Source organism: Salmo trutta, chromosome 3 (assembly GCF_901001165.1).
Source record: "Salmo trutta chromosome 3, fSalTru1.1, whole genome shotgun sequence".
In the NCBI taxonomy this organism is placed as follows: Eukaryota; Metazoa; Chordata; class Actinopteri; order Salmoniformes; family Salmonidae; genus Salmo; species Salmo trutta.
Window position 1 is genome coordinate 29599791 of NC_042959.1, and position 10742 is coordinate 29610532.

A 10742-nucleotide genomic window follows, 5' to 3' on the forward strand; every position below is an offset into this window, starting at 1 on the left:
AGAGAGACAGAGAGAGAATCTCTCTGTCTGTCTGTCTCTCTCTCTCTCTAGCTCTACATCTTTCTCAATTTCTGTCTCTCTCTCAGTATCTCTGTCTCTCTGTCTCTCTCTCTGTCTCTCTGTCTGTGTGTCTCTGTCTCTCTTTCTCTCTCTCTGGCTCTACGTCTTTCTCTATTTCTGTCTCTCTGTCTGTCTCTCTGTCTCTCTCTTTGTCTCTCTGTCTTTCTCTGTCTCTCTGTCTCTGTTGCTCTGTCTCTGTCTCTCACTCTGGGTCTTTCTGTCTTTCTCTCATTCTCTCTCTGTCTTCCTCTCTCTGTCTCTCTATTGCCCTCTCTGTGTCTCTCTCTCTCTCTCTGTCTGTGTGTGTCTCTCTCTCTCTCTCTGTCTGTCTGTGTGTCTCTCTGTCTCTCTCGCTCTCTGTCTCTCTATCTGTCTCTCTGTCTCTTTGTCTCGTTGTGTCTCTGTCTCGCTCTCTCTCTCCCTTTATTTGTGTTGTTCTTTTTTTGCCAGCAGCTATGAACCATTTTGCATCAGCCAGATAATGACACAAAATTCTATTTCTCGCAAAGTTGACTCCTTAATGGGAAAGTCATCCCAGTTGAAGGGAGAGCAATCTCATGTGGCTGTCTTTGATAGGTATATGTTAAGTTATCATATGAGGTAGTGTTTAATGGCTGGACAGGGTGGGCTTCATATCTCTTCATGTCGTACGGAGGCCTAGGTGTTTTCCAAAGAGTTTCTATTAGGAGAAAGAGAAGATTTGTCTAATTACCTCAATCCAAACAGTTACTTTATATTTCATGACCCATTGATTATGTTTCATTATATAAAAAAATAACAAAGATGGTTGATTTTAGGTCTGATGATGTTATCATCTCTTCCTTTATTAATTGATGTCCTTGAATAGGTCACTTTGTCCTTATGGGCAAATAAAGGCATTCGAGAATTATGAGGAGCCAATGATTTCCGATACCTGTGAGGTCATCGTTGTTTAATTTAGAGACCAATAGAAGTATGGAAAATCTATGTTGTCTATAATCACCACACAAAGCACCCCGGCGCCTAGGGCACGCTATCCATTTGTCTACCAGGAGCGTCCTCGAAAAAACAAAGACGTCGTTGTGGTGTTGGAGGAAGATGACGGGTTAGATTAACGTTGCCAAACTGATGAATAACCATGTTTGAGGAATTTCATCAATTACTTTCATCAATTACATTGGAAGGGTGAATGTTGAGGAAGCAAGAAACAACACAGAGGGAATGTGTTTGCTAATTAGATATTCACTAATTATCATAAATCACTGGCTTGATTCATGGTCATTAATTAATCAGAAAGTTGATAAGATACGCTTGCTAATTGCGTCCACGAGAACGATGCTATCAAACTAATAAACCACTATGACTATGCAATTCTTTACAAATATCGGCATATTAAAATAATTTAGCTTATTAAGCATCTTTATTAATCGGGATTGGCACAGTAGATAAGGCCAGATAGAGAGTATGAAGAAAACCCTGACTTGACCAAAGCAGATATGTCTTTATCAATCTCTCTAACTGATCAGTGGTCCATGTGTCTCACGGACAATACGTTCGGTTTCAGGTGTGTGTGTGTGTGTGTGTGTGTGTGTGTGTGTGTGTGTGTGTGTGTGTGTGTGTGTCCCACTGAGAGGCTGAAGGTCACAGAGGACACACGGCGGCGCACGGCGGCGAGGCGTCGGCAATGACAGCAGCGTGTTTATGATCCTTTTCGGCGCCATTCATCACCGAAATGAATGGTAGAGAGAGAAAGCAGCTTCCTGCATGGCTGACATCTCCTATAACCGTCACCGTCTGCTGTCTCCTACACCGGCAGAACAACTCCTCCACGGATGGTGATGATTATGATTCATCCCACACAGGTCAACCGTTGACTGCTGTTCTCCCCCTGACAAAGTTTTCTTCTGTTTTCATAATATCACCAAAGATACATTTCAGGGTTGAGCAGGACGATCCTGATCGTGTGCCCTGGTGACGACGGGTGACCTTACATCACCTTTCTAATGTCAGCGCTGACCATAACAGTCGGTCTATATATTCACAGAGGGAAATACAATTCTTCAAATTTCTCAGTCGCAACAGAGAACCGATCGATTTCCTGAGACAGCCACAATCCCCATGTTTATACGCCACTTCCCGAAATATCTGAATCTGTTTCTGCATCAATTATTCACGGTCAGGGTATAGGAGACGGGACTGGTGCCCTGGCAGGACGGCAGCGTGCGGTGAGCCGGTGAGGCCTGAACCGTTAAACGGCTGTGACGGCTCACTGATCCGCTGCCAAAACAACCGGCACGGAAAAGGACCACAATACATCTGGAGGCAGGTGGGCAGCACCGAGAGGTGTGATGAAGAGATAGGATCATCCGGGGGGCGGGGGTACCCTCTGACAGAGGAAACATGCCATTAGCTATCGGCCACGGGCCAGGGAACACGGAGAGAGGGGGAGAAGGAGGAAAAGAGAGAGGGAAGAGGGAGGAGAAAGAGAGGGAGAGAGACAGACTGATGCTGGGGTGGATAGACAGACACTAGATTTTGGGTTGCAGAAGCAAGACACAGAAGTAGAAAGAGAAAAACGCTATACCCAAGGGTGTAGAGACAGGAAGTAGAAACCACGCTTGGGTGGCATAAAAGTAAATAGAAGAAAGGACAGCAGTAGAGAAGGACGATGGGGATATTTTTTAAAAGCTGGATAGGAGCCAAGGAGGATTATGGGGCATGTTAGGGGAACCACAAAGGGTGACAGCCAAGAGGGGGCATGTTAGGGGAACCACAAAGGGTGAAAGCCAAGAGGGGGCATGTTATTGTAGCAAACAGGAGGAAGTGGGGAGCCAGAGGGCCATGTTAGGCTAACAGGGTGAGGGCGTGTGTGAGGCGGTGTGAGCCAAGCAATGGCAACACGCTGCTTAGAAGGGATCTGTGCTGGCTGGCTGTCTGACTGTGTGTGTGTGTGTGTGTTGCCCGTGTTGCCTGTTTTGCCACACGGAGGGGCAAGGGGAAGCAGAGACATCGCCAGGCGTCACACACAAGCTGTCTGGCCTCCTCAAGCCAAGAGGAGAGGAGGGGAAGAGAGAGGAGGGGAACTCTGTCTCTCACAGACACACAGGGGTCGTTTTATACAAACGTTTCACTCCTCGCACATGCTTAGCGCCACACTGTATCTGTGGGGTGACAACACATTTACTGCTAGACAGATGATTCCAAGGAAAAGGGAAGATATATTGACCTCCCTCTCTCTCTCTCTCTCTTTCTCTCTCTCTCTCTCTCTACCTGAGATGTGTATGGTAGAGGCAGACAGGAAGACTGCCGGGAATTCCACCAGGCTTGCTCAATGTCAAGGCAACGGTTGCCGTGTGGTTGTACCTGGCTGTTTGGCCAATGGATTTGACCGTACTGGGTTCCAAATGGAACATCTGTGCGTCTGCTCAAGGGGTTAACAATCAGACTTAGGTCCATATGTGTTTCTTTTGGTTCGGCCATGACAAGCCGCAGCCTACAGAACATTCACCAGATGGTAAACAAACGTTTCATCTTTAAGAACGTAGCCATGTCCGAATAACCATACTTTTGTCCTAAATAGTAGGCCGTTTGAGTATACGGGGGGAAAAAAAGGTTTTAATAGTATGTGACATTTCGAAAAGCGAGTATACTTTAAATGCTCGGCTGTGATTCTCACTTTGGCTTTGACGACAGCTGGTCTATTAGATATGGGGATGTGCTACCGGAATCAAGGAATATCGAGAAACAGCGCAATTGCGCATTACTTATGTGGAAATAGAATGTGTTATAGTTTGTGAATTTTCGTAGACCGAGTATGGTTTAAATGCCAGGATGTTGCACAGATTTTGGCTCTTCATCTGCAAGTGACAGGCCCTAGTTCTCTTCATGTAGTCCAACAACAAAACTAAGCTACATTATTGGGAAGATGCCGAATAGCAAAGCTTTTTGCAGTGGTGTTAAAATGTAGACAATAGTCTTTTGATTTGAAAGTTTGAAAAGTTTTGGTGTGTGTACTAGGCTATTTGATTTAATGTATATATTTTACAGCACTTTGGTTTCACTAAATATGTTGAAATGATCTGTTTCCATCTTCAGTCCAAATAAAATGTTTCTGTCTTCACTCAAATGTGATAGTCTGCCTATAACCAGCCTGAGTAGGCCTATAACTCCATACCTATTCTATTTAGAGTTTAGAGAAATTAATCACATTGGAATTTATCTATTATCAGGCTGGTTATTTCGATGCATGTCGGTTGAAAAATCCACCTGTACTCGACCTCGCCCCACCTACTCAGCCATAGGTTTGCGGCTATGTCATACTGCATTCTCTTTACTAAACGGTACGTGCTAAATAGTATGTGACGATGAGTACACGAAATACAGTGTAGGTATGTAGTACACTAGAATGGGTATTCGGAAACGGACAGTATTTCTAATGAACAGTAGTAATATATATTCTCAGATAATGATATCCTATTTACCTTTTTGCCCACTATTCTGTCCATTCAAAGAATCCTATAGTTGAGCTTTTAAGAGAGACAGTTATGAAAATACAGGGTCGGTTCTTAGACAGTGTACAAACTATATGAATATGCAGCCGGTACAGTACAGTACACTATCTTCATGCTCTGGTCCCGCTGGTATTGCCCACTGCTGGTATTTACAGGCAGGGTGTGTGTGTGTGTGTGTGTGTGTGTGTGTGTGTGTGTGTGTGTGAGAGAGAGAGCGAGAGAGAAAGAGAGAGAGGGGGGAGGGGGGAGGGAGGGAGGGTGGGAAAGAGAGAGAGAGAGAGAGAGAGAGAGAGAGAGAGAGAGAGAGAGAGAGAGAGAGAGTGTGAGAGAGAGAAAAAGAAAAAAGAAAGAAATGTAGAAAGAAAATAAAGGTTTTATTTTTTAATTTTTTTAAATTGAATCTTTATTTAACTAGGCAAGTCAGTTAAGAACAAATTCATATTTACAATGACGACCCAGGGATGTGTGTGCTTTGTGGACCTTTAACAGAATGTGACTGGCAGAACGGGTGTTGTACGCGGAGGATGAGGGCTGCAGTAGATATCTCAGATGGGGGGAGTAGAAAGAAAGAAAGAAAGAAAGAAAGAAAAAAGAAAGATAGAAAGGGCACGGCACGTCAAGGATGCGGAAGTACAAGGAAAGTTGGAAGTGAAACCCTCCCTGTTTGTTGGGAAAGTTGGCTCTCCGCCACTCTGACAGATTGTCATGTTCTACTGTAGCTCTAAGTGTCCTGAGAGATCAAAAGAAGGAGAGGTACATGTTGGTTCTGTCATCGTATAAGGCTTTGAAGTGGTGATGAACAAACTCAAAAGTTACAAGGGTCTCTCTCCAAAACTAACTCCACAGAATATTTACAGCGTTGAGATGCGGTTTTAGCATTGAGTACCCATGGCCGTCAGCGCGACTTTGAACTTGTCACCACACATTGATGTGCTTCAAAAGTCACCAAAGTCAAAATGAGTTTTAAGTTGGGGAGGTGTTGAATCACTTATAGTACATTTAGTCACTTAACATGTATTTGAAACGTCTCTCTTCTCATATCCGATAGAAAACCTGCCACAGTATACTACAGGTAATAAAACGTCTCTACTGAACTCTTTCCAAACTGACATTTGGATTACATCCATGTTAATCATCTTTACCTTCAGAACCTCACAGTCACTCCTTAGAGGAAAGGCATTCACACCTAGAATCATTCAGAACATGACTTGGAATGGACCCCATCTACATACAGCTGAAGTTGGAAGTTTACATACACTTACGTTGGACTCATTAAAACTCGCTTTTCAACCACTCCACAAATGTCTTGTTAACAAACTATAGTTTGGCAAGTCGGTTAGGACATCTCCTTTGTGCATGACACAAGTCATTTTTCCAACAATTGTTTACAGACAGATTTTTTCACTTAAAATTCACTGTATCACAATTCCAGTGGGTCAGAAGTTTACATACACTAAGTTGACTGTGCCTTTAAACAGCTTGGAAAATTCCAGAAAATTATGTCATGGATTTAGAAGCTTCTGATAGGCTAATTGACATAAGTTGAGTCAAATGGAGGTGTACCTGTGGATGTATTTCAAGGCCTACCTTCAAACTCAGTGCCTCTTTGCTTGACATCATGGGAAAATCAAAATAAATCAGCCAAGACCTCAGAAAAAAATTGTGGACCTCCACAAGTCTGGTTCATCATTGGGAGCAATTTCCAAATGCCTGCAGGTACCACGTCCATCTGTACAAACAATAGTACGCAAGTATAAATTAATGGGACCACGAAGCCGTCATACCGCTCAGGAAGGAAACGCGTTCTGTCTCCTAAAGATGAACGTACTTTGGTGTGAAAAGTGCAAATCAATCCCAACAGCAACAGCAAAGGACGCTGTAAAGATGCTGGAGGATACAGGTACAAAAATATCTATATCCACTGTAAAACGAGTCCTATATTGACATAACCTGAATGGCCAGCTCAGCTAGGAAGAAGCCACTGCTCCAAAACCGCCAATTAAAAGCTAGACTACGGTTTGCAACTGCACATGGGGACAAAGATCGTACTTTTTGGAGAAATGTCCTCTGGTCTGATGAAACAAAAATAGAACTGTTTGGCCATAATGACCATCATTATATTTGGAGGAAAAATGAGAAGGCTTGCAAGCCGAAGAACACCATCCCAACCGTGAAGCATGGGGGTGGCAGCATCATGTTGTGGGGGTGCTTTGCTGCAGGAGGGACTGGTGCACTTCACAAAATAGATGACATCATGAGGAGGAAAATTATGTGCATATATTGAAGCAACATCTCAAAGACATCAGTCAGGAAGTTAACGCTTGGTCGCAAATGGGTCTTCCTAATGGACAATGTCCCCAAGCATACTTCCAAAGTTGTGGCAAAATGGCTTCAGGACAACAAAGTCAAGGTATTGGAGTGGTCATCACAAATCCCTGACCTCAATCCTTTAGAACATTTTTGGGCAGAACTGAAGAAGCGTGTGCGAGCAAGGAGGCCTACAAACCTGACTCAGTTACACCAGCTCTGTCAGGAGGAATGGGACAAAATTCACCCATCTTATTGTGGGAAGCTTGTGGAAGGCTACCTGAAACGTTTGACCCAAGTTAAACAATTTAAAGGCAATGCTACCAAATACTAATTGAGTGTATGTAAACTTCTGACCCACACTGGGAATGTGATGAAAGAAATAAAATCTGAGATTCTTAAAAAATCTTAAGATTCTTAAGATAATGTGGTGATCCTCACTGACCTAAAACAGGGAATTTTTACTGGAATAAATGTCAGGAATTGTGAAAAACTGAGTTGAAAGGTATTTGTCTAAGGTGTATGTAAACTTCCGACTTCAACTGTAAGTATCAAAGCTATATTTCCTTCAGGCCTAGAAACCTACACAACAGACCACAACACATGTTCAGATGCAGCGCCGTCCCTCCATCTCCCTCCGTGCCCTTCTGTCTCGTTCCCTGGTCCTGTTTACAGATGGCACGGTGGTGACCACTTATGAGGGTTGAGCCACAGCTCGTCACTCTCTCACTGTCCACTCCTGTCTGTCACAACATAAAGTGTCTTAACAGGGCGTTGGGCCACCACAAGTCAGAACAGCTTCAGGGCACCTTGGCATAGATTCTACAAGTGTCTGGAACTCTATTGGAGGGATGCGACACTGTTCTTCCATGGAAATTCTGTCATTTGGTGTTGATGGTGGTGGAAAACACTATCTCAGGCACCACTCCAGAATCTCCGATAAGTGTCCAATTGGGTTGACATCTGGTGACTAAGATACCCATGGCATATGGTTAATATTGTTTTTATGCTCATCATACCATTCAGTGACTGGTCGTGCCCTGTGGATGGGGGCATTGTCACCCAATGGGGACATAGCCATGGTAGCCAAAATAATGGCTACAATAATGGCAGGCCCATTATTTTTACACATGACCCTAAGCATGTTCATATGCTTAATTAACTCAGGAACCACACCTGTGTTGAAGCACCTGCTTTCAATATACTTTGTATCCCTCATTTACACAAGTGTTTCCTTTATTCTGGCAGTTACCTGTATCTGCTCATCCAGCTCACTAGGATGTCTCTAGAACAACTGTAAGCATATGGCCACAAACAGTCACACACAGGAACACACATGCACATGAATACATGCAGAAAGGCACGCAAATACAGTACCTGTGCACACACACACAAACAAACAAACACACACACAGAAGGACTCATTATCTAATGACTGTATTCCATTGGTATTGACACAATAAACATTTGAAAGACTAGAACATTGCTTGTATTTGAGTAAATCTATCTGTTTTAAGCATGACGTTATTATAATCTGTTACCGTGGTATCTGATCGAGAAGCTCTGCTTCGACCGTTGTAGCATTAGTATAACAGAGAGTCCATCTCTGGGTTTAAACACGTTTCTTTTGTTAAACTCTCGCCACGGTCCATGTGACACGGGTATGGAGGTAATTTCACACCTGGCCAGGCTTACGGTGCCCTGCCAAGCATCCCTGGACCTGTTCACCGGTGCCCTGTGCCGCTGTTGCCATGGACACATTGGGGAAGCGAGCTTGTTTCATTCCGTTAAGTGACTGTTTAACATGGAGCCACGCACAACGGCTCATTTGTGACGGTTTGACTCCCGGGAGTCCGGAATATTCCATTATCACGTGTATTCATAAATGGATAATAGAGATATTTTATTGACTGTGGGTAAGGACACGATACGGTCAAGGGAAGTGTTTTATGATAGAGAGTTGAGGTATTTTATTGTTTGGGACAGAACCCCACCTCTCCTCACAGACTCTCTCTGATTCAAACTGTACTTTTCACTCATGCACACACACGTATGCACACATTATCTCTCTCTCTCTCTGTATCTAACACACACGTATGCACAAGTTCTCTCTCTCTCAATTCAATGCAATTCAATTTGCTTTATTGGCATGACGTAACAATGTACATATTGCCAAAGCTTCCTTTGGGTATTTACAATATGAAAATAAGAAGAATCAAAATTGTCAACGGGACCACAGTAACAACAATAACCATGGGTCAAAATAACCATACATAGAAAAATAACAATAAGCATACAGTAGAGGACATGTGCAGGTTGATTGGTCTGTCAGACACTGTCCCTCAACTTATGGCAGGCAGCAATGTAGTGCGCTGCCAACCCACAGCTCTCTGCATCCTCCCCCAACAGGACGGGTAGCCTATTCTCATCAGAGAGGTCTTAGAAACCTTGAATAAGGGTTTCAAATTTGGGAAAATGACACTCTCTAATTGTTTTATATTTTGGACATTTTGTCAGGAAATGCAGCTCCGTCTCAAGTTCTGCTGTTGTGCAGTGGTTGCACAACCTTTCCTCTACAGGAAGCCAGGTTTTCCTGTGTCTACCCTTCTCAATGGCAAGGCTGTGCTCACCGAGCCTATACTTTGTCAAGGTTTTTCTATGGTTTTGATCAGTAACCATGGTCAAATAGTTTGCCATGGTGTACTGTCGATTTAGGGCCAGATAGCACTGCATTTTGCTTTGTGCTTGTGTTTCCCAATAAGCAATGTAGTTTGTTTTGACTGTGTTGTAATTTGTTTAATTCTGATTGATTGGATGTTCTGGTCCTGAGGATTCAGTGTGTTTGTAGAACAGGTTTGTGTACTCAGCCCCAAGACCAGCTAGATGAGGGGACTCTTTTCTTTGCTCAGCTCTTGGCATTGCAGGGCTTGGTAATGATATGAGAGGAGGTCACTGTATTTTAGGTGTTCCCAAAACGTAATTGCTCTTTTTTGAGTTTTTATTATTAGTGGATATTGGCCTAATTCTGCCCTGCATGCATTGTTTGTAGTTTTCCTCTGGACATGTAGGAGAATCTTACAGAACTATGCATGCAGGGTTTCAATGGGGTGTTTGTCCCATTTGGTGAAATCTTGTTTTGCAAGTGGACCCCACGACTCGCTGCCATGAAGCGCAATTGGTTCAATGACATATACAATTAGTTTTAGCCTAATTTTAATTATTTTTAAGTATTTACATTTTTATTTGTTTTTTAATGGCGTAGAATGCCCTGTGTGCTTTCTATCTCAGTTCATTCACTGCCTCATTAAGGTGTCCAGTTGAGCTTATTTTTAAACCTAAGTAATTGTGGTGTGTGCAGTACTCTATATATGTTGTACCAATTGAGAACTTTGGTCTAATTGCTTGAGATCTGGATCTTCTCTGGAAAATCATTATTTTAGTATTTTTGGGGTTTACTGCCAGGGCCCAGGTCTGGCAGTACTGCTCTAGCAAGTCCAGGCTCTGCTGTAGGCCATGTGCTGTGGGTGACAGCAGGCATAGGTCATCTGCGAAGAGTAGGCATTTAACCTCTGAATTGTGGAGACTAACACCAGGGGCTGAGGATTTTTCTAGAATAGTGGCCAATTTGTTGATGTAAATATTAAAGAGTGCAGGGCTCAGATTGCAACCCTGGTGAAGGCCCCGCCCCTGGTTAAATAATTCTGTAATTTCCTTGCCAATTTTGATGCTGCATGTATTGCCAGTATACATTGATTTAATTATGTCATATGTTTTACCCCCTACACCACTTTCAATAACTTTGTAGAACAGTCCTGTATGCCAAACAGAATTAAATGCTTTTTGGAAGTCGATAAAGCAAGCGTATATTTTTGTATTGTTTTGGTA